The sequence below is a fragment of the Thermobia domestica genome, chromosome 8 (assembly GCF_964235325.1).
Source record: "Thermobia domestica chromosome 8, izTheDome1.hap1.1, whole genome shotgun sequence".
NCBI classification, from domain to species: domain Eukaryota; kingdom Metazoa; phylum Arthropoda; class Insecta; order Zygentoma; family Lepismatidae; genus Thermobia; species Thermobia domestica.
The window spans coordinates 264792223-264819026 of NC_137461.1; the positions used below are offsets into that span (position 1 = coordinate 264792223).

Genomic DNA, 26804 nt, shown 5'->3' on the forward strand with positions numbered 1-26804 from the left:
GTGTAAAATAGGGGCTTAACGAATCAGAACTTACCCCAACGAATTTCGCCTGTTTCAAAGCCTGATCACTACCAGTGATTTTTTTTTTTTTATTGCATTGACACATGAAATGCTTCCAATTTGAAGGAATTGATTGGGATCATTTCTCCATCAACTACTTCCATCGCTAGGATTTTGTGTGTGTGTGTGTGTGTGTGCATACGTATCTAGTTGTGTGATACTTTTATCTATGTGATATTTTTACATACAAAACACACACACACACGCTTGTGTATGCAGGCGCGGATCCAAGGGTAGCCCCCCCTCTTGACGCTCAGGTATACACTGGATAAAATGGACTTCTATCCTGCTTTACACTGGGTAAAGCGGCAAATTATGGTTTAGCCCCTCCGTTGATTATATCCTGGATCCGCCACTGTGTGTATGTGTGTATGTTAGTGTATTTTTAATATGTTAATAATAAGTAACAAATTCATTCATTAAGAAATTAAGTAATTAGTAGGCCTATACCTATAATTTCAAACATATGTAGTAGCCAAACTATATTTTGAATTTTAAATACAAACACTAAACATATTCTTCACCTCCATCGATCAATATTGAGAAATTCGCAAAAAGTCTCCTTCTGAATTTTCGTTACATTTCACAGGATGTTTTTTACCGTAAAAGAATGAAAATTAAAATCTTATTTATGTGGTCACGTAGAGAATATAATTATAAAAGTTTACAATTATTACTAGAAATTGATGCTCTCACCAGGGGCGGAGCGATCGACCCCCCCAGAAAAGGAAACTTTCTTATGTTATATATAGAAATAAAACCCATCCCAGAGTTTGGAGCTCTTAAAAGTAGCTCTAAGTAGCAGTATTACAACTCACCGCCCCCCCCCCCCCCAGAAGTCCGTTCTGGATCCGCTCCTGGCTCTCACCCATTTAGAACATTTTAAAAGCACATAATGTATTGAAATTCTAATGTATTGAAATTTCATTTTTTATTGATAGTGTGAAACCTTGTATAAATAGTTGTAAATTTTCATAATTGTTCTCCAAATAGATTTATATATACAACTAAAGCTAGTTTTGTCAAGTTTAACAAAAAATCCAAAATAAGCCTCTTGAAAACTCAGCGTAGCATAACAACAAAAGCTACTTTTCTTATTTGTAACAAATAAATTTTAAAAAAAGCTTGGTTAGGTGAGTGTAGAGGGGCGCCGAATTCACATGCGCTGAAATATCTACCTACGGTTCTGCAGTAGATATAACCTGTTAATGAGGAGTGATTAAATAAACATTTGTTCAAACATTTTAAAAAATGTTTAATTATAAAGGGCAACGAACAGCATAATTTTCAGCGGCATTTTCTTGTAATCTACGCATGATAATTTTATTCAGGTCAATATGATATATTGATTGATATATGCCTTATCTTTGAACAGTATTATATTTAAACAAAATTAATAATAATAATAATAATAATAATAATAATAATAATAATAATATTTAACAATCATAGTTCTGAGCTAAATTTCGTTAACCATACGCCTACTGTGTACTGCCAGGCTCGGATTAAGGGGGTCTTAGGGGGGCTATAGCCCCGGGCCGCCACGTATACAGGGAGGGCGCGGTGGCTCAGTGGTAGAGCGTTCACCTCTGGTACTTGGGTCCCTGGTTCGATCCCAGCTCGCGCCGTATAGACTTTGTGATGGACAAACCCCATGCTCGTGGTTTTTTCCCGGAGCTCTCCCGTTTCCTCTCACTTTCTTCATTCCACCATTTCATTCATTTCTCATCATCATCGTCTCCTTTAGCCTAACCGGCATAATCGTGGGACGCAAAACTCAAAGATTTCATTTCATTTTTCCAGGTGAACAGGGGCTTCCACTCTGATCAAAATCTCAATTGGATATCCAAAAAGAATAATGAAATACAATCATAATAATAATAAAAAAAATATATGACAGAAAATATGAAACATATATTTCCTTAAGTTTCCTATTGTATTTTCACAGAAATGTCTTAGGTAAAGTCAGCAGGGGCCATATATTTTCCCTAGCCCCGGGCCTCCAGATCGATTAATCCAGCCCTGCGTATTGCTAGTTTCATGACTAAAACTTCATTTAAAAAATGTAGATTTCATTATTTTTAAAAGTTTAACCTTAACAGGAAGTGTAGTTATTGTACGGCATTAATTTTTAGGTTCGCCCAAAAAAAAAAGTTTTCGACTTTTAAAAAAACTACGCATGATAGTTTATACTCACCCATATCATTTTTATGTACCTCGATGACAGCTATTGATTGGTGTGTGTCTTATCTTTGTATTCGTTAAACGTAGTAATATAGTAGAATTTATTATTATTATTATTATTATTATTATTATTATTATTATTATTATTATTATTATTATTATTGCATATTAGTAACTATGAAATTCTTTCGCTTTTCAGATCTTCTCGAAAACCAAAAATGATGTTTCTGATTCGTAGGTAAGTTCTATCCTCTATCTAATAGTTAGTTGTTTTTCAATGATTTTTGTTCAGGATAAATTTAAGAACCCGAATGTTCCGTCTATATGTCGACAGGTATCATTAGTCAGTGATGCCAACCTGAAACGTTATAAAATTCCATCTCGAGAGGCAGATAATCCGATTTTGTTCTTGAATTTCCCACGCTATACTAATAATACAATTTTCTAAACTTAGAAAACATGAACAGTGAAATTAGTGTATCGGTATGTCAGTCATTTTTATTCAATATACTGTATGAGTTGAATAATTCAAAAATTCCAATCGTCTACGTTTATCAAACAGTTTATAAACAAGTGTTTTCCTTAATTGAAAGAAACAATTGACAATGGTTATGAAAATTAAGTTCATTTTGGTGTGAATTAAGTATTTCCATCACACCTTTGTCCCATAATCTTTTACTGATCATAACAAAACTAGAGAAAGTTCATTCTTCCTTCATTTCGTATGGAACGATTTGAAAGTTAAACATTTCTAGTTTTATTTTCTTCCGCTAATTCTGTTTATTTATTTCTTTCATTTATCATTTATTTTAATACCAGCGTACAATTAACATTTCTTGGCACTTGGTTCCTCAGATTCACAAGTCACTGAGTAAATCACTTCAACACTAACATGCATTTTACAGTAACAAAATTTGACAATTAGCATTAATTTCTAGTGTATTGAAGACTAATTTGCTTACTCCTTGTCCATAGACAAATTTGTTAGCATCACTGAAATAGATATTTTGAAAAATCCTGCCAATTTTCAACGAAAATTTTCATTATCACATTTCGAGAAAAGTCAAAAAAAAAAATCCACAATATGAGATTTTTTTTTACTACGTGTTGGCATCACTGATCAAAGTAAATACCATAAGAAATAGCCAGAAACGGTTTTTGATAAGGAAACAGAATTGACGTCATAATTACCTTTCTGGTAACTTATTTTGACTTATTATTAAATTAACATATTTCAAATTAGATGACAGGTGTATTGGAATATGATAGAAGTGTAAATGTGTTTCTCATCTCTTTATTCAATATTAAACTTACGTTTTTACTATATTATAAACATTTTAATTTGAAGCTTTATTTAACCATTACGACTGTAAAGAGAACAATTTACTATCGCAAACTGTTGCAGTCTTATTTTCGTGACATCTCGGTTGTACTGTGCAAAGCGCGCATTAAAACTAACAGTTCATAAATATATAAACTCTGTACGCTGTATGGGTTATTGAGCCTTTGCGCCGCAGAGCAGGTTGTATATACGATATCTGTGAATTACTTCCATTTCTAATTGTAACTATTTTGGGCAACGGTGATTAAAAGTGCACAATATGTTATGATGATGAAGAAGAAAAATGTAGAATATATGTTGAGATAGATTGATATTCATGAAATAGTAGTTGTTATAACTAGAGATAAGCTATTTGTTTCGCGTTGCTATGACAACAGAAAGACTATTCATGAAATTTTGAAAATAAAAAAGTTAGTTGTGCTATGCATTTGATGTGCCTAATTTTTAAAGATATGCAGTTATTAGAATTTGTAATTACATATAAAAATTAAAGTGCTGAATCGTGTTGACGTACTCGAACTGTGGGCAACATGAAGTTAACAAAAGGAATCATAAATAACGTTACAAGCTTAGTTTGATTTTAGTTTCAGTTAGGTTCGATATTTCTAGTCTTACTCTGCGGCATTTAACCCAACTTATTGTCCCTGGTAGTCATAGAAAAATATTGTGAAACCTCTGAAGAACGGACACCGATAAGACTTGATTATTTTGTTCGTAAATGAGAGTTATTATTATACAGAGAGATTACAAATTTAGATTTACTCCCAAATCTTGTGGTAACTGGATGCCGTATACAGTAAATACGTTAGTTGTAAATAAATAGGGATGGAATCAAGATAAGACTGGTTACAGTCTGTCTCTCTCGTTTCGACCACAAATAGTGCTCTCGGTCTTTTCTCGAGTCTAAAATTGTCGTTTCGGTTTCGATCTCGTCTCGGTCTCATCTGAATAGTCTCAAAATAAATTATGTGAAATTAAAAATGTATAAATAGCATCATCTTACATATTATAATTTCATCTTTATTTTTTTACTTCATTGACTAGAATTATCGTAGGCCGCGTACTCCGTTGGAAAGTTACTTATGACCGTCAATTCTGTATGTAAGTTCACAAGGTCAATCCCCATTCAGTTTAGTTATTAAGTGTATTCCAGTTTATCAAGCCTTGGATAAATCCTAAATAAAAAATCAGATCTCACTTTATGCAAAATAGATCTTGTCTCATATTATCTTGGTAGTGAAAAGGAACAGTAAATTATAGTCAATCAATATTTCAACTTTGCTATGCATGATCCCGAATTGGATCCCTAAACAGGTTAGGTTAATACTCTAATATCCCGTGTAATTCCGATACCACTTTAAATATACGGCATTTCGTACATGATACTATAGTTACTACTATATTTTCTGTATCTAGATTTTTTCTTTTGCGTAATGATATGAATAGTTCCAAATTGTTACATGCTTTCGTGTTTGCAATGGAGCAAAATGTTGCTACTTTTGTCAGTCATTGAGCCCCTCAGTCGGTCTTCATGCGCCTCTTGGTTAGGAACCAATACCCTAAAACAACTTGCTGGGTACATTACTGACTCCTATCCAAGATATATTTCTGTCTTCGCTGACGTTCTGTTCAACTTCTGTTTCTTCTCCAGGGTACGTTTAGCAATCTTCTCCAGCACCACATTCCATGTCCCTCCAAAATTTGTGAATCTACTGATTAATACTTTCGTCTTTTGTTAGCAGCAAGGCTGTATAGGATGAGAAATACAATTTAAAGAAGGATATTGTGAAATTACTTTTGATAAAGTAGATGATAAATACAATTTATACACGAGTCGATTTTCTCCCACAACCTTTAAGTGTCTTCATCCCGGCGAAATTAAAATACCGCTAATTTTACATTAATTGTGATATATTCAAATAGATAAAAGATAATCGAAATGTGGAACAAGAGCGCCCTAGACAATATCATTTTACATGAGAAACCGTTATCACGACTCACTTATATGCTTTCGATTTCTAGCCATTTTGAAAATCGGCATTTATTTTCGCGTTTCTAAACAGCTGAAAACATAAAGCCACTAGGTGACATATTGTCTAGGGCGCTCTTATTCCATATTTCAATTATCTTTTTTATCTATTTGAAGATATCACATAATTACTGTAAAATTAGCGGTATTTTAATTTCGCCGAATTAAGATAAATAGGAGTCCCAAAGCCCCAGCAGCCAACTCTACAAAGCTCTGGGCAAGCGTCGAAGTGTCCCTGTTTCCGATGTATACAGAGTTACTATTCAAATCTCCAAATAAATTAAATTTTTGGTTGAAAGATTAAAGTTTTCTTTTTAGTATTTTGTCCTCGCAGATAGCAACACTGTATTGCTCTTCAAAATTCGAAGTGGCTCCATATGCCTTGTTTCTCTTTCTCTTTTTACCACATTATATATATATATATATATATATATATATATATATATATATATATATATATATTTAAAAACTTTCGGAAAAACAAGTAGGGGAAGTCTCGTAGCTAATTGTAGAAGAACCAAGTACGAGGTGTGTGCTCCACCCTCGCCTCGCAAAGCGCGGACTGATGTTCGATTGTTTCATGGCTCCGATCTCGGACAACAGATAAGAGATATATCCATCCATTCAGTCCGTATATATATATGTATGTATAAATAAATAAATAAAAAAAAGGCCCGCTACACTGATCCTCTTCCTTTTGCCGCCAATATCCATGAGCCTTAATGGAGGTGTATATGTCTGCCCCCACACGCGGTTTGATGGATTGGGCAACGGGCTTTTTTTCTTTCTTTTCTTTTGTTTTACTGGTCTGTCTGTTCGACTACTAAAACCACTTTCGTTTACTTTTAATTTATGTGTTTGTCCCTTTCTAATCCCATTTTCCCCCCTCTCCCTCCAACCATTTCTAGTCGTCACTAATTTGTCCACCAATTTCCTCCTCTAATTTTCGACTCCTGCTTTTTAAGAGTAGTAGACGCCAATAAAAGAAAAAGAAAAGGCTTTGGTATAATCACAACTAGCAGATGCTTGTCAGAAGACTTCAATGTGTCAACGGACTTTAGTTACGTTTATTGGTAATAAATACTAGTTGAAATCTCTCTTTTCATCGCACGGGGAAAAAATGTGCAAATCCAGAGGTATTGCATAGCAGACAAATATGCAAATAAGTAAACAAATATCTAACTTTATTGATTGGTTGATTTATTTTGAGTTTAACATCCCGTTCAGCGTCGAGGCTATATGAGACAGGACCTACTGATTAACTTGGAATCCGAACCACATGAGCTCCCGCCGGGAATCGAAGCCGGGTCTCCCACCTCAAAGGCGCGACGCTAACCGCTTAGCGACGAAGGAGCTCGTATCCAACTTGATATATTGTATAAGATTATAGTTAATAATACTTTATGCAACCTCATACAGTTATATTCTCAAGATCCACTGCAAAATCTGATCTAGGATATAGCAGTCTAGAAGTATACATCAAGAGGCCCGATATTTTTTTTCAATAATTATGTGATATATTCAAACAGATAAAAGATAATCGAAAAGTGGAACAACAGCTCGCTAGACAATATTTTACATGACATACCGTTATCACGACTCACTTATCTGCTTTCGTTTCCAAGTGGCGGCGATGGCTCAGTGGTAGAGCGTTCACCTCTGGTGCTTGGGGCCCCGGGTTCGATCCCAGCCCCCGCCAAGTGAACTTTGTGGTGGACAAACACCGTGTGCTTGGGTTTTCTCGGAGTTCTCCCGTTTCCTCCCACTTTCTTCATTCCACCATTTAATTCATTACTCATCATGACCGTCTCCTTTAACGTAACCGGCATAACCGTGGGACGTAAAACTCAAAGATTTCCTTTCTTTTTTAATTTCCATCAATTTAGAAAATCGGCTGCAAACGGAAAGCTACTAGGCGATTTGTGATCAGTGTTTCTCTGCCACCCGGGGTCCGAAGAGTGCAGTGCCGCCCGAAGGAGACCAAAATAATACTTCTATACTATAATAATAATAAATAGAATAGTACCAGCAGTGCCCCCCCGGAACATTTCTTCTGAAAGAACGACAGCTTATGACAACGGTACCTTATGGAAAATAATATTGTCTAGGTCCCTCTTGTTCCACATTTCGATTATCTTTTATCTATTTGAAGATATCACTTAATTATTGTAAAATTAGCTGTATTTTAATTTCGCAGTGATTAGACTTCTTAAATGTTGGTAAGAAAATTGCTATTTTCACTGTTATGTTGATATTTGCGATGAGAAAAGGACTGAAGTTGTATCTTATGACAAGTAAACGTCAGTTTAATTTTGAAGGTGTTTCAATTATTGTAGAAAATATATGTATTACTCCAGATATATTGGAAAAGTATTTAGAAAGAATAGGGTTAAGGAAAATATTTGAAATATGTATTTGAATCCTCTTTTCCTCTCATAGAATGTGTATTTAAATCGAAATTAATTGACACGAGTTCAGCTCCTTTTATGTGCTAAATATGCTCAAGAATCCATTTTAAACGGTGTAGCCGTTATTCTTCATGAACATTTTAAACTAGGGATGGCCAAAATTTTCGGAAGCCGGATTCCGGAAAATTTATTTCCCGAAATAAGAAATTTCACTTTCAGGATTTCGGAAAAATTCCGGAATTCGGAAAAATCTGGAATTTTTCCACAATCGGAATTTTTCAAATTCAGGATTTTTTCCGAATTCCGAATTTTTTCCGAATCGGAATTTTCTAAATTCCGGATTTTTCCGAATCCGGATTTTTTCGATTTTACTTTCCGGCTTCCGGAATGTAAAAATTCCGGAATTGGCCATCCCTATTTTAAACCCTCTTTCTCCCTTATCTTAGGATAGAATTTCAATCAAAGTTTAATGAATAAAACCCAGTCGACCGAAGTGCTAACTATTAGAATAATTCAATTTAAGCGATTCTAACGTTTTCCTATTATTGTGCCATTTTATGAAAAAAAACGATAAAATATTACCGAAATTCTACTCATTTTTCCTCCTTTAGAAATAGAGTATTCGAAAATGGATGAACACATGTCAACTTCTTTTTTAAATAAGAACTTTATCGAGTTTCTTCTATCCAACTTGGAGACTAATGGATCTATTCTTGGCATAAATTTAAATCTTCTTTTTCCTTTTAGATATGCATTTTAATAAAAGTAATATGATTACAAATATCGATGGCCAAAATTTTCCGAATCTATATTCCGGAAAATTTATTTTCCGGAATCGAAAAATTCACTCTCCGGATTTCGGAAAAAAAATCCGTATTTCGGAATTCGAAAAATTCCGGATTTAGGAAAATCCTGATTTCGAAAAAAATCTGGAATCTAGAAAATCCCGAAATTCAGAAAAATTCCAGGTTCGAATTCCAAAATTTTTCCAATTTTACTTACCGGATTCCAGAAAGTAAAAGTTCTGGAATTGGCCATCCCTAATTAAATACCCCCGGTCGAACCAAATGCTAACTATGTTTAAAAAGAATGCATTTCAAATGGTTCAGCGTTGTGTACACTTATGTAGCGTACAAACATACAAACAATATTGTGGAAATTTCCCCCTTGCTCATCTAGAAGCGGAATTTTCCAAAACACTAACAGTCACATCCAATTGTTTTTAATCAGAAGTTAAATACCTAGTTTTATCTCCCAAACTTGACGGGCTCCTGCGATACCGTTGGTTTTTGCCATAAATGTTGAGCCTCCTGTCGCATCTTAGGAGACGCATTTTAATCAAAATGACATGGTAGACACCCAGTTCTAGGTAAATACTCATTCAAAAATTCTTTTTATATATGATTTAGCAGTTTTCCCGTGAAGATAATACAACGATATTGTATATCTGTGAATTACTTCCATTTTTAATTGTAGCTATTTTGGACAACGGTGCTTAAAAGTGCACAATCTGTTGTGAAGAAGAAGAAGAAAAAAATGTAGAATATATCTTGAGATAGATAGATATTTATATAATGATAGTTACAGTTTCGTGTTACTATGACAACAGAAAGTTTTTCATGGAGATTTGAGAATAAAATTAAGTTGTGCTGTATATAATTTTAATGTGTGATAATAGATGGTTCTTGCAAAATAAATATAAAAACTACATGTGCTAATGGTGGTGTATTTATTTTAATCTTCAAACTGGATAATATAGACCCTAAATATAACGAAAATCTCGTTATAATAAGGCGAGAACCTCGATTTCAATTTGGAGGACAAGTTAAATTAACAAATTTAATAAAGTAATAAATGTTCTTAACAAATAAACTTGAAATACTGCCTTTTCCTTAACATATATCACAGAACATAAAAAATTCCAGTAAGTGACTCGAAGCGTCACCTGCACACTACTAACTTTATTAATTGTATTCATTTATCATTGCCTCCTTTAGCCTAAAGGATAGAATCATGGAACTCAGAACTGCAATAGAATTTTGAGAGGAAAGAGAAATAATAAAATGGTTGGAATACAGTGCAAGAACTAGATCGAAAATTACCGAAACATTCTTTTTTTCATTCTCTTATTAAAAGGGGAATGGATTTATGTATTTAATATACAGAGTGTTTCAAAACAACACAAACATTTTTGGGAGGTAATTCCTGACACCAAGATAAGACAAAAAGTACAGACCAACCTGGGTGCACAAATGCTTTCTTTCGGAGTTATACGCTGCCGAAAACACGAAAAACTAACTTTAAAGATCCACAGCTCCAAAACTATGGAACCTACTGTACTCGGGTCAAGACTTCACTTAGGATGTAAATGTACGCTATCCAAAAATACATGTTTCACAATCCTAAGGTACTTACGCAACAATTTTTATAGAGGGAGTTTGACCACGAGCATGTAATTTGAAGTACTCAGCAATTACTTCTATAAAAACTTTTATAAAATTTCTTTTCGGACGATTCCAACTATTCTGATTATGTTGTCGACTTTTTTAAAAAATTAATTACAGTTTAGAAAAGCTAACATGAAAAAAAAATAACTTCACTTCGTTATATAATTTATTGTTACGAAATCGCATATTCGTTTTTGGTAGGTTTCAACTGGGTTCGATTCCTGATGGGAGCTTTTATGGTTTGGATTCTACATTCATAGGTCCATATTTCATACAGAGCTGAAGAGGCGTTAAACTTCAAAACTAACCAATCGCAAGCAAAAGTTGAAGGTAGTCGCTAAGAACCATAGTCTTTACCAGGATTTATTTTCACTAGGTTCAAAATATCCGGAAATTTTACATTTGAGCTTCATTTCTCGTACTCTATATTCTTCATTATCAAATTCAGTACAAAAACCAGTTGAGAATGCTCCAAGAACATTACCAGAACGAACTTAAAAAGAAGTAATTTTTATTATTAACTTCTACAGGCTTTATATCAATTGTTCTATGTACTTTATTATTATACTCATTAAACAATTCTTGTAACATATCTATCCATTTAAAATTTCCTTGAGTACTAAATTTTTTCTTCATATTTTGTTTAAGAGTTCTGTTAAGGTTACTGTGTCCACCCCCTTGTCCGAGCACTTCGCCTTTTCGCCACCAGATGCTCACTTTTTCATTTAGCAATCACTGCTGGCACCTCTACTGGGAAGAGCTGAAAGATCGTACCGCTCAGTTTAAATGTGTCCAGGATATCCACAATTGAAGTGGGCGGGGAGAGGAATCCAACAGTTTTTTTTTTTTCCTTCGTGCACCTGCAGTCAGTCAGAAAGCCGTGTTGTTCAGCCGCAGGGCAAAATCTCAACCATTGACGGGTAACAGAAATCTTTTCTTTTTGCAGGTAGGAATAGAGTTTTTGTACGAAAAACGTGAATTAGGTTGCAAAGAGCGTCATTCGCATCGCGTTGACAAATTTTCTTTCGTCCGTTTATCACATGAAGCTCTTTTCTTTTTTTTCGATTATTACCAGAATATGAGATAAAAAACCTAAATGGTTCTTTGTATACAGAAAACAAACAATACCAATATTTTCTTACATATCAGTATTATATGATTTTTTTTTTCATGAAGTGTATGATGCTTGAAAAATGGACAGAATGAATTTTGATTTTTCTATTTGGGCCTATCATTCTGAGTAGAGAGAATGCTGTGGCGCAACTAAAGGGCCTGCAGGACCCGCAACATTGAGAGGCCCAGAGCAGAAAGAGGCCCATTTCAGTTTCGAAGTTAAACTTTATAATGTTAGGATGTTAAAAATTATCTGATGTTTCAACTATATATCATTTTTACCTGTGAAGACGGTAACACCTGAGCGATTATTTAGTAAATTAAATGCCAACAAAACTTATACTGACCAGCGAAAACATTATGACCACTCGCTACTTTTTGAACGAAATCATCGGGCTGAGATAAGAGCTACAAGGCATATCACAACCGCGCGCCAAACACGACAAGAATCTCACTCGATTAGTCAGTGTGGTGCTTGTGCCTTGAATGGGGAAGGACGACGATATATCAGTGTGACTAAATGGCTGGAAGCTTCATTTCGGAAACAGTGCGACTTGTCGAGTTTTCGCGATCTGCAGTGCTTATGTATTTCAAAGATGGGAAAAGGACAGTGAAACCAGCATCGAACCAAACAACAAAAAGTGGGGCGACTACATCTCATTAAAAATGTCGTAGACTCTCGAGGTTGGTACAGAAGAATAGACGAAAACTATAGCACAATAATAATAATAATAATAATAATAATAATAATAATAATAATAATAATAATAATAATAATAATAATGTGCTTTTTTTGCATATGAGCAAGTTGTGACTCACTGATAGAACATAGAAAGTCAAAACTGTTCTCTGTAAATTTTAAGTGACTCATGGATGTGGATAGAGGGGGTCCGTTTAACATTTTTGCGGGGAGGCCCATTCGTCCTTACTTACGCTACTGAGAGGTAAGGTAAAATAATAACACCAATATATACATATATATAAACTCCTGGCGCAACAGTCCCTTGTGATCTGAGTCTGCAGCGGGCTTATGTTAGTGGTCAGCACAACTACACCCAACGTAGCCGGCTGTCTAGATTGAAGTCATCTTTTAGTTTCCCAACTTTTCTCTCGATGTTTAGTCAACACAGCAATGTTTGAGTGCCACACCGGGAATTAAACCCTGGACGACGCACACCGTATCACTTTCGCTAATCTTTTGGTAAAATTCAGGTTAGGGTGGTACTGAATTATTTTTGGAATATGCCATTTCTCATAAGGTAAAGTTCAAAAGTATTGTGACATAATTAAAAAGCTCATTATCAACCACGTATTCTTGCCTCTAATATCACTAAAAGTTTTCGAGATATGTGTCAAAAATGGTTGAAACACTTGAAGTTAGTTTAGTAACTTGAAGAAGATAGTGGCCTTATACATACACAATTGCTCCAATTTTTATTTTTATTCTTCTCTCTCGTAAAGAAATACAAAATCATAATTTCAACCATTTTGGTACATTTTTCATAATTTGAAGGGCGAACAGCCGGTTTCTTTCCTTACGTTTTGAACTTGGGATTTATATTCTTCTTGTCACTTATCGTGAAAGTCATATAATGACATAGGTCCCAAAGCTAGAATATATTATGCGACAGAGGTAATGACAATTTCATCTCTAAGATCTATTAAATTTGACATTTATTGAACGATAGCGGTTTTATAATACGAATAAATTTTTCGCAATAAGGTGCATATAGTGGTCGTAAGAAATGACAAAAGCTACCATTGACCTTTATAGTTTGACTGATGCTTTTTCGATCATGGTCTTCCCCTTAAATTTTGTAAAGGACAGTATCATTTTAATTATCTTGGCCTAATTTCCTAAAGCCTCTCATTCGTACGCTAAAAGAAAGATTTCTATTTTTTATGTATAAGAATTCAGAGAATGCAAATTTATTCAAAATTCGTTTACAATTAAAGTCGGCTAAACAGATATTCCTTTGAGATTTCTGTATTTTGAAAACAAATTCACGATTTCAGTTCTTTGTCTTTACTTGTTTCCATGTTTATATATATATATATATATATATATATATATATATATATATATATATCAATACTGTATGATCAATTCCAAGAATTATTTTAGTTCCCCGGTACATCCATTTATAACAAGCTCCAAATACTGCTACAATTTTAATGTGGTTTCAGGAGAATCTGCATCTCATCCTTTTGTTACTCTCTATATATTCATCTACTATGTAAACAAACATCAGTGAAAGAAAGAGGCTGAGAGCTAACACGTGCTCCGTGAGGAACGTTGTCATTCCTTTTACTGACATATCTAGAGAGTCTAGTGTTGCCACGAGACAAGACGAGATTTCTGGCTGTGTCGTCTCGTCTCATATCGAATGGTTCTGTCTCGTCTCGTAGCAACACCAGAAAGGCTGAGGCCCACAAAAAGAGCTGTTATACCAAGTGGTTAAAATTACAACTTTTAACCAAGTTTTGTTTCGTAGCACAACACACAACACGACTGCAATCTTCCAGCAACGGCTGCTTAGATTCGACTGAACCAGTAATTACTTCGATAGGAACATTTGTCAATACCGTCAGTACAGTCGAAAGGCAAGATTTCCCCATTTATTCTGATATCCTTTTTTCAGAACCCCTGGCGCCACTTCAACAAATAAAGAGGCCTATGTAACTTTCCCATTTAAAAAATGGTTTAGCTTCGAATAACATCATAAAACAATAAAAAAAGATAAATTTTGTTGTCAAATCAGCATCTTTTCAAAACTCAGTATCGAGAAAGGCTGACACGTTTCTGTCTTGGTTCGGAACGAGAAAGACAATGAAACAATAGTTAGTTACTGATAAAATTGCCACTTCTACTTGTACTTCTATACGTAGATATCTCCACCAGCCCCCGGAATAAAATCTTCTGAAACACTGATCTCAATGAACGCTTTACATTTGTATTTGATTCTGGAGCACTATCACAAAATAATTAAACTTGAATCGATTGAAAAATGGAAGTGAAAGCTGTTTGTAAGAATCATTTTTAAAAAATTCTTTAGGTATTCCCTGTTCTTTGTAGGATTTGAAACATTGAATCATTTGGATCATTTGAAACAATAAAAGATGGTATACATTTCGAAGGCAAATAATTTATTCCGAGTTAATAAATTTTTAAGCAAATTCAGAAACTGTGTTTATATTTTTCGAGACACGAGACGAGACATTTCACAAAAAGTTTCGTATTGTATCGTGTCTCGCTTCAGAGAGTCGAGTCCCGTCTCGTTGGAACACTAAGAGAGTCTTACGCATTCTCTTTCCAAGAAAGTGAAACTTGAAAAGCACATTCAGTCAATTGTTATCATAGAATATACTATGGGCATAGCCACGGATGTGTAGAAGGTGACACAGGCGGAATTTGTTCTTATGGAGCCCTTGGCGAGTTGGAGCCGTGGGGCTCTATTATTTGGATTGGAAACATTGGTTCAAAAATATTTTACATTTAGCATACATATATACACACACACACACATATATATATATACATACACACACACACAAACACACGTACATGTGTGTTACATATACTTTAATTAATGTGTGGACCTGCGGACAAGGTATAGTTCGCCCGCCCAAAAAACTGCCTCTGGGGGGTGGGTTCGAAGCGCACTCCTGAAACATAGAATTATGCTAATCGTAATTTTCTGAGATAGACTACCCCCCGAGGAATAAGTAAATAAATAAATAAATAAAAATAGTTTCGTAATGTTTATCTTCCGTATACGAGTAATTGAAAAATTTTAGTGTCTCAACAATGAGAGCTGTATACAGGTGATTCTGGCCCAAAATTTCGGCTCTCTCCCCCACTGTTGTTTTAAGAATTTTTATCTATTATCTACTCCCTTGGAGTAACTGTTGCTCTGTATTTTCATGGGCTTGCAACCGTCAGAATGAATATCCTGGCTGCTTTCCCAGCTACCCATTCAGCATGCAATAGATACATGCAATAACAATCAAATCCCACGCAAACTACTCTACCCATCAAATATTTTAACATGGAAAATTCTTTTACGCAACGTATTTCGTTTATTTAAAATGGAATAGACCTAAATACAACTTTTTTTTTAATGTTCTTCTGGAAATTCGATAGCGAGATCGCTCACATCAAAAAATGAGATAATTAGTGCTCTGACAATCTGGTAGAAATACAACATGCCATATATACACATTACTGTGATTACATTGCTATTTATTCAATGATTATTTTGCTTAGAGCTTTCTTACTCTCCAGGGTACTCTTCAAGGGTATATAATTACTCTTTACTTATGTCGCGAAAAAATATTCAGCTTGCAAATTTATTTCGAGAACTTCTCATTCCCTAATACATGTTTATTCTCTGAATTTGTACGTACAGCCGACAAACTTACATAGAATCTCAACAGAGTTAAAATGTGAGGTGTCTGCTGGGAAGCACAGGTGGGGATGCGGCACAGGATCGACACGGCACAGGATCGACACGGCATACGACCGACAATTCAGCTCAGAAACCTGTTTCGGTCCTGTGCCGTGTCGATCCTGTGCCGTTTCGGTCCTATGCCGTGTCGATCCTATGCCGTGTCGATCCTGTGCCGTTTTGCTCTCACGCCGCTGCTCTGAAATAATTTAACTTTTAATCATGTGCCTAAAAAAATAATATTTTTATTATCTGTTTAATCTTTGCTCTTACAAATTATAAACTCCTGTCGATTCTATGCCTGTGCAAGTTATATGCATAGAATACGTACGATCGAAACGGCATAGAGCCGACACGGCATAGGAACGAAACGGCACAGGATCGACACGGCACAGGATCGACACGGCATAGGAACGAAACGGCACAGGATCGACACGGCACAGGATCGACACGGCACAGGATCGACACGGCGCAGGACCGAAACGGCATAGGACCGAAACGACGCACGATCATCCCCACTGCGTAGTATCTATAAAACCAAATATTTATTTCTCATAAAAGCAATCAGAGACCTGTCAATTGATTTTAAAATATAAGAATTATAAGATATTTACTATATGAATATTAATAATTGTGAGTGACAAAAGAATGATAGTGCTAAATGGACAAAATATAATTTCTTGTGTGCTTGGTCAAAAGCATTTCTATATGTATGGAATACTTATATTTATTATTATTATTATTATTATTATTATTATTATTATTATTATTATTATTATTATTATTATTATTATTATTATTATTATTACGTTTTAACTCGTTTTGAAATCATGGCCTGATTCCACTAGAAAGCGAAAGCCATGAGAAATGTAAGCTAAGTAGTAATATGGAATACTTTTAATGTTGCTCACTAGAGGAAACATGCTCGCATGTCTTCTCGTCTCGATATCGAGATCACAAGAGACTTTTTTAATAAGAAGCTCAGTTGGGAAGTAATAACTGAGCCACTGCTTATGAGATTTGGGCAGAAAACTCTTTTTCCTTTAGGCCTCGGTTCATCCAGTTAAGCAAACGAGAGTACAAAGTGGCTGATTAATTAGGTTCTTTTAATTATTTTAACATGTTGACGTAGTTTAATTCTTTTAAAACTGTATTCTTTCACATTCTATTATAAACATATTTCATTTGCTGTAATTATTAAACACGTTTAATAAACATAAAACAGACTAACCTCCGGTCCCGGCCAGAATATGTTTTTGGTGTTAAGCCATCATTTGCCGTCCGTAACATAACCTTTGATTTAAACTTCACGTACTATCAAGACTCAAGTCTCAGAAATGTAGCATATATGAAATATACTACTTCTACTACTACTACTAAATATTAATAACAATAATAATAATAATAATATAATAATAATAATAATAATAATAATAATAATAATAATAATAATAATAATAATAATAATAATAATATGTACTTCTGAAATACATATGTATCTATGTGTTATTAATTCTTTCATAATCTTGAAAGAAACTTTTGATTTGTTTTTAGTTTGTAAAAATGAAGGCCCTCTAGAAAAACTTGCTGGCTATACCCTGAATGGCTATGTATTGGTTTCTGTACACGTATTGTGTTATCACTTACTAGTCTAGTGTTATTTTTAGAACAAGACAATGGTTCTTGTCTTGGAATATTACTAGTTTGGTTTGGTAGTACAGTGATAGAGTGTGACCTATGATTTTATTTCCCTGTAGGGTATGCTATCTGCAATGCAATAAACTGTATATGCTTCTTCTTCCTAACAAGGCTGGGCGATAAGCCCCTGCAATTCCATTACAAATAAGGACGATATTATTTTATAAACTACTTGGTGAACCTTTGTTAATATAACGCTATTAGTGCTTACAACCTTTTGTTAATCTTATTTAACAATTGCAAAATGGAATAAGAGAGAAAATATATAATGATGATGATAGTTTATTTACATAAGGTATACATACAACAAAAGGGAATCTGTTGGTCACTACTGTGTATCTGCTAAACCAGGGTCAAACTCTGTGTGTCACAAAGGTTAGTTTAACAGAGTTTAAAATAATAATAGATATTTTGTTTGACTTACAAAGATTATCATATTAGCAAAATGATTTGAAATAACACGCCAGACATAGGATAAGCCTTGGGCTATATCGCTTAGAATTGTTTTAAGAGTAAATATATCATTTATGCATTAAATTTCATTACTGGCTACTTACACGTTTCGGCCTCGTATTGGAAGTCAGCTTCTCGTGTTCTTTTCATATTCCACGATAACTGTTTTAATTGCACACTCCGCCAAATTACCTTTCCGACCTTACAATACTTTCTTGGAAAACTTCGGCTAACATATATCACCAGACGTTTGGAAAACCGACATCCTTTACTTCAGGATACAATGCGTTATTTAGCATTTCACCCAACACCTCACCGTTACTATCATTCTCCACTTTCGCTCCTATAATCTACCACCGTTAGATCCCTCTTTACTTATCATCGCCGATTACGTCATTCATGAACATCTTCCTCTCATTCACCCATCATTTCCAGCACAGTGATTACCATTATTTACTAACATGGGACTCATTCATTTTCATCATTGAATAGAGCAGCCTCTAGGCTAAAGATAAGCTCATTTGTCTAACTAATATCACCCACGTGTTGTCCTGTGTATGCATCTCGCCACATCATTCACGCCCATTACTATATCATACGTATCGTGCCTTCTATACCTAATCCTTCGTTATGATCATTAATGATCTTTCCTTATAATATACTGCCTGATTATTTTCTTATTTATCTTCTTACTAATAACAATCATATATATGTAAAGTAACTTGGTTTCAGTTACCGCATCCTTATTGGTATGCAACCGTGCACATCACATGGCATCAGTTTGAGGGAATATTATTGATGAATTGGCAATGGCTTTCATGTTCTTGACGCTAATCCTTACATTTCCGACGATTTGAACTCACGTTTACTGAGTATGAGTGCATTCTGGGGATTTTTCGTAAAGTGTTTCCACACATTTGAATCACCCTGCTTCACTGTTATGCTCTACCGACATTGCAGATGTCTTTCTAGAGCATTTGAGTACAAATTCGCTATACTTAATACTCAGAACATCACTGTTGTCCGGCATCCATACCTGGCGATTATGCAACCACACACAACGGGCATGGTGTCCGCCATTTTATATTTGTTCCAGATATCGACTTAATACAAACGAATTATTGTTACCTGGTACAAGCTTATCAATTCATATCCATTTAGACCAAGTTTCACTTGGAAGATTATCCGGGACTCCCTACGTTCCTTTGGGGAACCCTTGCGCGTGCATGGTAGGATTGTGAAACATGCAAAATTCAATGGAGCAGGTATGACTTCTTCAGTGAATTTTTTACCCGCCCTCTTTATGTTGGTTAGTTTCTGAACTATTGGCGTCCGAAACTCATTTTTCCACGCTTTGTAGATCCGAAACTATGTCCGATAGCCGAAAGTTCAAGAGAACTTTTTTTCTTGTCTCAGTGGCAGGAGTCACCTCTCAAGAGTTGTAACACTTATTTTGCAACACTCGATATCTATCTATCTATCTATCTATCTATCTATATATATATATATATATATATATATATATATATATATATATATATATATATATATAGTAAGTAAAGATCTAAGGGTTTACTTGTCCCTACCATAAATCCTTCATTGTAACCAGATTCCGGCGTTGCCGCTCTAACTCAGGTAGAACTGTATAAAGTTCTCAGTATGGCTAGCCCCATTACGGTTATCATAGTAGCCCGAGCCCGTGCAGACCTATAAACACATTACCCCACAGAAATGAGTGCCATAAGTCCATGCCTTCTAAAGGCTGTTGCGCCATGAATTTAGTTATCATTATTATTATTGCTAATATTAATATGTAATATTAGTAATAGGCTTAATAAAGATTCTCTGTATCTCTCTCACCCTATCAATTGAGTCAAGCGCTGCTAAGCGGAGGAATTCGTAACTATTACAGAAGCTGACCAGTTGCGGGAGAAAATGCAATCGCAAGAGAGCAATACGGGAAGATAGGAGCGATGCAAGAATAAATCCACTTCTCCATGTTAAGAAATAGGAGCTCGCTGCCATATGCTCAATGTTACTGCTTCCAGTGACAACGTTGGCTGCCACTGGAAATGTAAATCATCTCTTTCTTTCCGTTTTTTAATTGACTTTTTTCAGAAATGCATCAATACTGTTTTGCGCTCAAGATCAAAGGTTTATTTTTCACTGATACACTACTTTAATACTTAAAAATATTTTAAGTATTAAAAAAATGTCCGGTTGCACAACCATGCAACATTAGTACCAGCCGCCGCTGCTATTTGGTATTCTATCTTACATGTTATATGCTTAATACTTATATAGAATGGGTCTGCGTCATTTATATGTATATTGAGAGATCGGATTTTGTCTGCACGTGCACGAAAAGAAAAGCAAATTTCTACATTTTGTGACTGAATTTTTTTTTGAATTTCTCCGGGGGGGGATGAATTTTCTTCGGGGGGAGATTCCCCCGGGCCACCCCCTGAATTCACCCCTGCCTGGCTATATGTCCTGCCCACCTAAGCCTTCTAGAGTTAATGATCCTAACAATGTTTATTAAGCCGTATAATTTATGAGTTCCTCGTTATGAAGTTTCCGCCAGTCCTCTTGGGTCCGAATATTCGTCTGAGCATCTTGTTCTCAAATACTTTCAGTCTATGTTCTTCCCTCAGAGTAAGCGACCATGTTTCGAAACCATACAGAACAACAGGTATGATTACTGTTTTATATATTTTAAGCCTCAAACTCCTCGACTGAATTCGCGACGACAAGAGATTTTGAACTGAATAATAACACTAATTCCCTGTTTTAGTTGACATTTAATTTCTTCGTGAAAATGATTTTCGTTATCCTTTATATTTGAAAGTATCCACTTTATCAGAAGTATTATTTAATATTTTAACGCATTCATAATTGGCCGTATTACGTTCCCAACCCACTTCCATGTATTTAGTTTTCTCTGCATTTACTTCTAAACCCTTGTCCTGCAAGCGTTTAATAAGACCTTTGCATTTCTTTCTATTGTTCTCCCATCATCCCCTATTAAATTTACATCATCAGCGTACGCATAACCTGGTACCATTTCTTTCTTTACTATACCTAGTGCTCTCAACGGGTCGGGTCGGGTTCAAGACCGACCCGACCCGACCCGTGACTAGAATTGACTGACCCGACCCGACCCGAGTGACCCGACCAGTGATCCGATCCGATTGACCTGACCCGACAACCCGACCCGAGCTGACCCGATTGACCCGACTCTACAACTCGACCCGACTAACCCGACCCGACTACCCGACCCGAGCTGACCCTATTGACCAGACCCGATAACCCGACCCGATTGGCCTGACCCGACAACCCGACCCGAGCTGACACGATTGACCCGACCCGACAAACCGACCCGAGCTGACCCGATTGACCCCGATCCGACAACCCGACCCGAGCTGACCCGACACGACAACCCGACTTGAGCTGACCCGACTGACCCGACACGACAACCCGACGCGAGTTGACCCGACCCGACCTGACCCATTTGAGAGCACTAACTACTCCTTACATATATGTAATAACAATAAGTAAGATGTAGTACCCAAATAGTATAACAGTTGAAGTACAATGACATTATATTTCTGTTCCCATGTTACCTGCTATTTAGTGGGGAGGAAAGCTTTTATATATAAATATTTCGATGGGGTAACTTGCAACATCTGTTGCAACATGCCGCATGCCATTGAAATAGAAATTTTTGCGGTTAAGCATTGTTATATGAACAATTGTTGTTGGTAATAAAACTAAGAGTATTATTATTATTCCATTATTATTATTATTATTATTATAGGACAACAGTGATGGCTTATTGCTTGCAGTGCCTAGTAGTAGTTGTTTCCTTTCATCTTCTCAGTTAGAACTTCAGACTGCAGGTCAAAGTGAGCTTCATGGATCACCTGCAAATGCATCTAAGAAGATAGTGTAGAATCCTTCAGATGATCTCCTGAACATGTATGGTTCTATCCAAAATCTGGAACTAGAAAACTGACAGCTCGGAAAAGGAAGAGATGTGCTATTCTTACAGACACTCTAGAAAAAAGTACTTTCGAAATGAAAAAGAAGCATCTAAATGCAACCGAAAACGTAAAATCATCAGCTGAGAAGAATTTATTCTCAAGTCGTCTGTTTGGTTTCTGAAGAACCGTACGAAGAACAGGATACAGAAGAAGACTGGGTACAGTGTTTATGTTGTGAGAAGTGGTCTCATTGGTCGTGTTCCGAGAGAAATCCGTACTACATCTGTATAGATTATAGACATTGACTGCCACAGTGAAAATGAGTGAAGCGATGTTCAAGCTGTAGATTTGATAGCATTAAATTTCTGAATCAAGTCCGATTGTTGCAACTTACCCCAGATGATGTTGCAATTTACCCCATGGGTGGGGCAAGTGTCAACAGTCGGACTTAGTTCAAAAAGTGGATGCTATCAAAACTGCCGTTCGATGTTTTGCACTTCTCTTTTTTTGGCATGTAGTTAAGGCATGTACCTTTTAGTACACTCAATATAGTTTTTATATCTATAATAATTTTCGAGTAAAAAAACAGACCTGAAAATTATTGCAACTAGCCCCATCTTCCCCTACAATAACTTTTTCAAAAAAAAAAATGTATAAAGCCAGTAAAGCAATTAACATGTAGGTCTATTTTCGAAGATAATATAGGAATTTTTCGTGCTGCTAATTATTTATTTTTAAAAAATCAGATGCTGAAACCAATCGATATAGCGCAGTTTAAGCAATTCAGTTTGTTTTATTTAAAAAGAAAACTCTCTATTTACAAATTTGATTGTTCCTATGTATTAGAGCACTCTTCGAAAAATCAGTGCCTATTGTATTTCTAAAATATAGCTGGAGCCGCGGTGAGTCAGTGGTAGAGCGTTCACCCCTGGTGCATGGGGTCTCGGGTTCAAACCCTGCTCCCGCGAAGTGAACTTTGTGGTCGATAAACGCCGTGTGCGTGGATATTCTCGGGGTTCTCCCGTTTCATCCCACTTTCTTCATTCCACCATTTCATTCATTTCTCATAATCACCGTCTCCTTCAGCCTAACCTGCATAAGCGTGGGACGTAAAACTCAAAGATTTCATTTCATTTTCTAAAATATAGCTGTATTGATTTATTGGTATATATTTACCTTCAGTTTGTTTGAGAGAAAATTATTACAAGAACTAAAAAGTGTTTCTCTAGTAAATACGTTTTCATAGTTTAGCTATTTACGTTACTAAACAAATTTGGTTTTTTTAATACATAAAATGGCGCCCGTATATATATAGGGTGTAACTTAATTAATATAACAAACGTCGTTAGGTGATTCCTGACACCGAAATAAAACAAAAACTATACAACAACCTGGGTGTAACACCCGAAAATTTGTCGGAAAAATGTATAAACCGCCATAACTCATGAACAAAACGTCGGATTGAAGTCGGGCAAAAGAATGTCCATTGTTTTTAGTCGTAGATTCGATTAGTGTACAGTGACGATGCAAGGATGACTTCCAAAGAAACTGGAGTATTCCTTTGAGTATTTTATCAAACGTTGAATGAAGAAATGATCAATCAAGTACAAGATTTAACATTAAAAAATAATAGTGCATCGTTCAAGTTAGAAGAACACTCAGAATTCGAAAGAAAGAGAGATACACATGTGTGATTCATCTATTTTGTCTCAGTACATAATGACGTCTCGGAAGAAGATTTTAAATTGAACGAAGTCTTTAACGTATCACACTTATATCTTCTAGGCTAATGGTAACGGATGATAAATGAACGGCTTCCTGTCCAAGAGTGTGTGAAAAAGGAAAAATAACTTTGATCCAGATTAGGTTTAAAACGACTGTGCATAGGACAGTCAGAACATCGAAAAATGCAAAGATCATATGTGATGAACGAGTGTACAAGGAATTCTCCACATGACCCAGGGATTCCAAATATTGTGTGAATAGATATGGGGCAAAAGTAAGCTGCATTAAACGGTTTCTTCCTCGTAATATGTAATTCCGTGGAATATGGTACTTCTGTACTTATGGCAGAAGCAACAAAAGTGGGGAAACAAGGGATGTTGTACACGTTGCATAACGATACCAAGAAGTGCGCTGGAATAGTATACTTGATTTATCCGTTAGATGATTCTTCTCCCAGGAATACTTTTGATGGCGTTTTCCCCTTCCTTCGAGTTGGCAAACCTCAACTTTTCCCTGAGCTATGAAAAATTTCATTGCTATTGTGAATATACCAAAATACTATCCTAGTGTAGACCACTTACATTTTGATTTTATCATTGCCGGAGAAATTTTCTCAAAGGAAGCTCGTTGAAAGTACATTTTAAAAAAAGGATAGTCTTTTTTCGACATTCTAATGTACATACCTTAGAGCTGTATGGAATACCTACACGAAGGAATACCTACGGAACTATCGTCCCTTGTGTGCCAATTGCGAGTGGCTTACAGAAGGCTGTCTTGAAGTTTTATTGTGGAATGGCTTCAGTTAGCATGGCTGAGTTGTAATAAGCATCTACGCAACTTGTGAGTGATATACATAGTCAGATGCTCTACTGTTACACGTGTAATTGCTGTATAACAGGATGGGAAATGTTGTGTTCAACGGTAGAGGGTTGTGTCCAGGTATTTAAGGTCGTGTAAAAGTGTAGACGTTGGTGTTTAAGTAAAATTGATTGTGTTAACCTGTACACGCCTGCGCGATGGAAGATTACCCTGTCCACGAGCTGGCAGATATGCAACTCATTTATGGAGTAGCAAAGGGCAATAGCCCAGAAGTGAGGCGTTTACATCGTGACCGTCGCCCTCAAAAGAGAGTAACTTTCCTTGTATTTTTCCACGCCTCCATATTCGACTTCGAGAGAGGGGTCCCTTCGGTTTCTCGTACGTGAAATCGGAGGAAATAGCCCCATATGGACAGCTGAACTTGAAGACAGCGTACGTCGAATGATCAAAACCGTCTTGAAACTATCATGTGTATGGCGTAAAAACCCACATGCAACTCTAGTAAACGATCAGCAGCAGAAATTTGGTGTGGTGTGGTGGATAATTTTGTGGTAGGATCTTATTTATTATCTGTCTGCCTGTGTGGGAGTACGTATCTTTTATTTTTACGCAATTGTCTCCCAAAATTGATAGAACATGTGCCCTTGAACATAAGACAGCAGATGTGATTTCAGTATGATAGTACACCTGCACATTTTGACAGGAATATGCAGACTTACCTAAATGAAACATTCCCAGATTGGGAGAGAAAAACCTGTGTTATGACAACCTCGTTCATTCTACCTCACGCTGCTTGATTTTTTATTTCGGGGATACGTATGAAACTCCGGCCACGACAGTCGAAGAACTTGTAGCTCGATGTAATATAGCTGCGGCAATCATCTACGAAATTTCAGATGTGCTTGATCACAGGCGGAAAAATTTGCTTCGCCGATGTCATCTTTGCAATGCGGTCAACGGTCGACAATATCAGACTGTGAACTGTTATTCTTCATAGCTGTCTCGTGTACACATACTGCATTGCGCAAATACTGTACAAGGTACCTCTGAGTATTTCACAGTTATCCTACCTTGTACGAAACAGAATAAATCGATAATTTGAAATTGTATTTCTTTCTTTCCTTGTGCAACACGCGCAACACCTTGAGTATCGTCGAATTTCATTCCTTCTGTACTCGTAGTTATTATCTTCCACGGATTTACGTATTACGGGGAGGAAATCTTTTAATCTAGCTTACTTTGGCTCAAATTATATTCACATAATTTGTGGGAATCACTGTTGTTATGTGAAGAATCCCTTATACTCTAGTTCATCGTACATGATCTTTTGCCCCTGACTGTCTTATGCACAGTCGTTATAAACCTACTCTGGATCAAAGTTATTTTTTTCTCATTTTTACACACTCTTAAGTTGAACAGGAAGCCGTTGATTGATCATCCGTTACCATTGGCATAGAAGTTATAATTATGATAAGCTAAAAACTTCGTTTCATTTAAATTCTTCTTCCGAGTCCAGGAATCACCTCCAGACGTTCATTACATTAATGAAGTTACACACTATATATATAATGATAAAAAATAATGCCGATATTAGTGTCGATGAAATAGTATTTGGAGTCACTCAGACGAACAGTAACACTCCCGATGCAGTTTAAATCCATACTCAGATTCCATTGCCCTTTATGCTCAAAATGAAACTATTCTCCCCGTGCGAAGAACAGGTATTCTGTTAATAATTTATTATTAAACATCACACCATAAAATACAAAGTGTATCACGTAATGTACACGTTATACTGTTACTTGCTTAATGTATAAATGGAGGATGAAGGACTATTATTGGATCAAAAGATCCAATATATTTCAGACAATAAATTTCTTGTAGGCTTTATATCTGGAGAACAACATATAGTGTACCCAAACCTAAACTATGACTGAACTCAGTATGATGTGCTTAGTGCCTGAATAAAACGAAAGCTCGATTTAGGGGCCATTCAAAAATTCTGTTGCCCTTGATCCAAAAAATCTAATATATTTCATTCAATAAAAAAAAAAAATCTTGTACGTCTTATATCTGAAGAACTACATATAGTGCA

The 26804-nt window shown here is 35.8% G+C and overlaps 1 protein-coding gene across 2 annotated transcripts in view; it reads left to right on the forward strand.

Moving 5' to 3' along the window:
* Positions 1-26804, forward strand: part of LOC145693605 (transcription factor GATA-4-like) — a 313925-nt gene that overhangs the window by 186240 nt on the left and 100881 nt on the right. For both annotated transcript variants that reach the window (XM_081769743.1, XM_081769744.1), the window contains one exon: positions 2444-2482. The gene's annotated coding sequence lies outside the window, so the exon portion shown is untranslated. The remainder of the gene's footprint in view (positions 1-2443; positions 2483-26804) is intronic.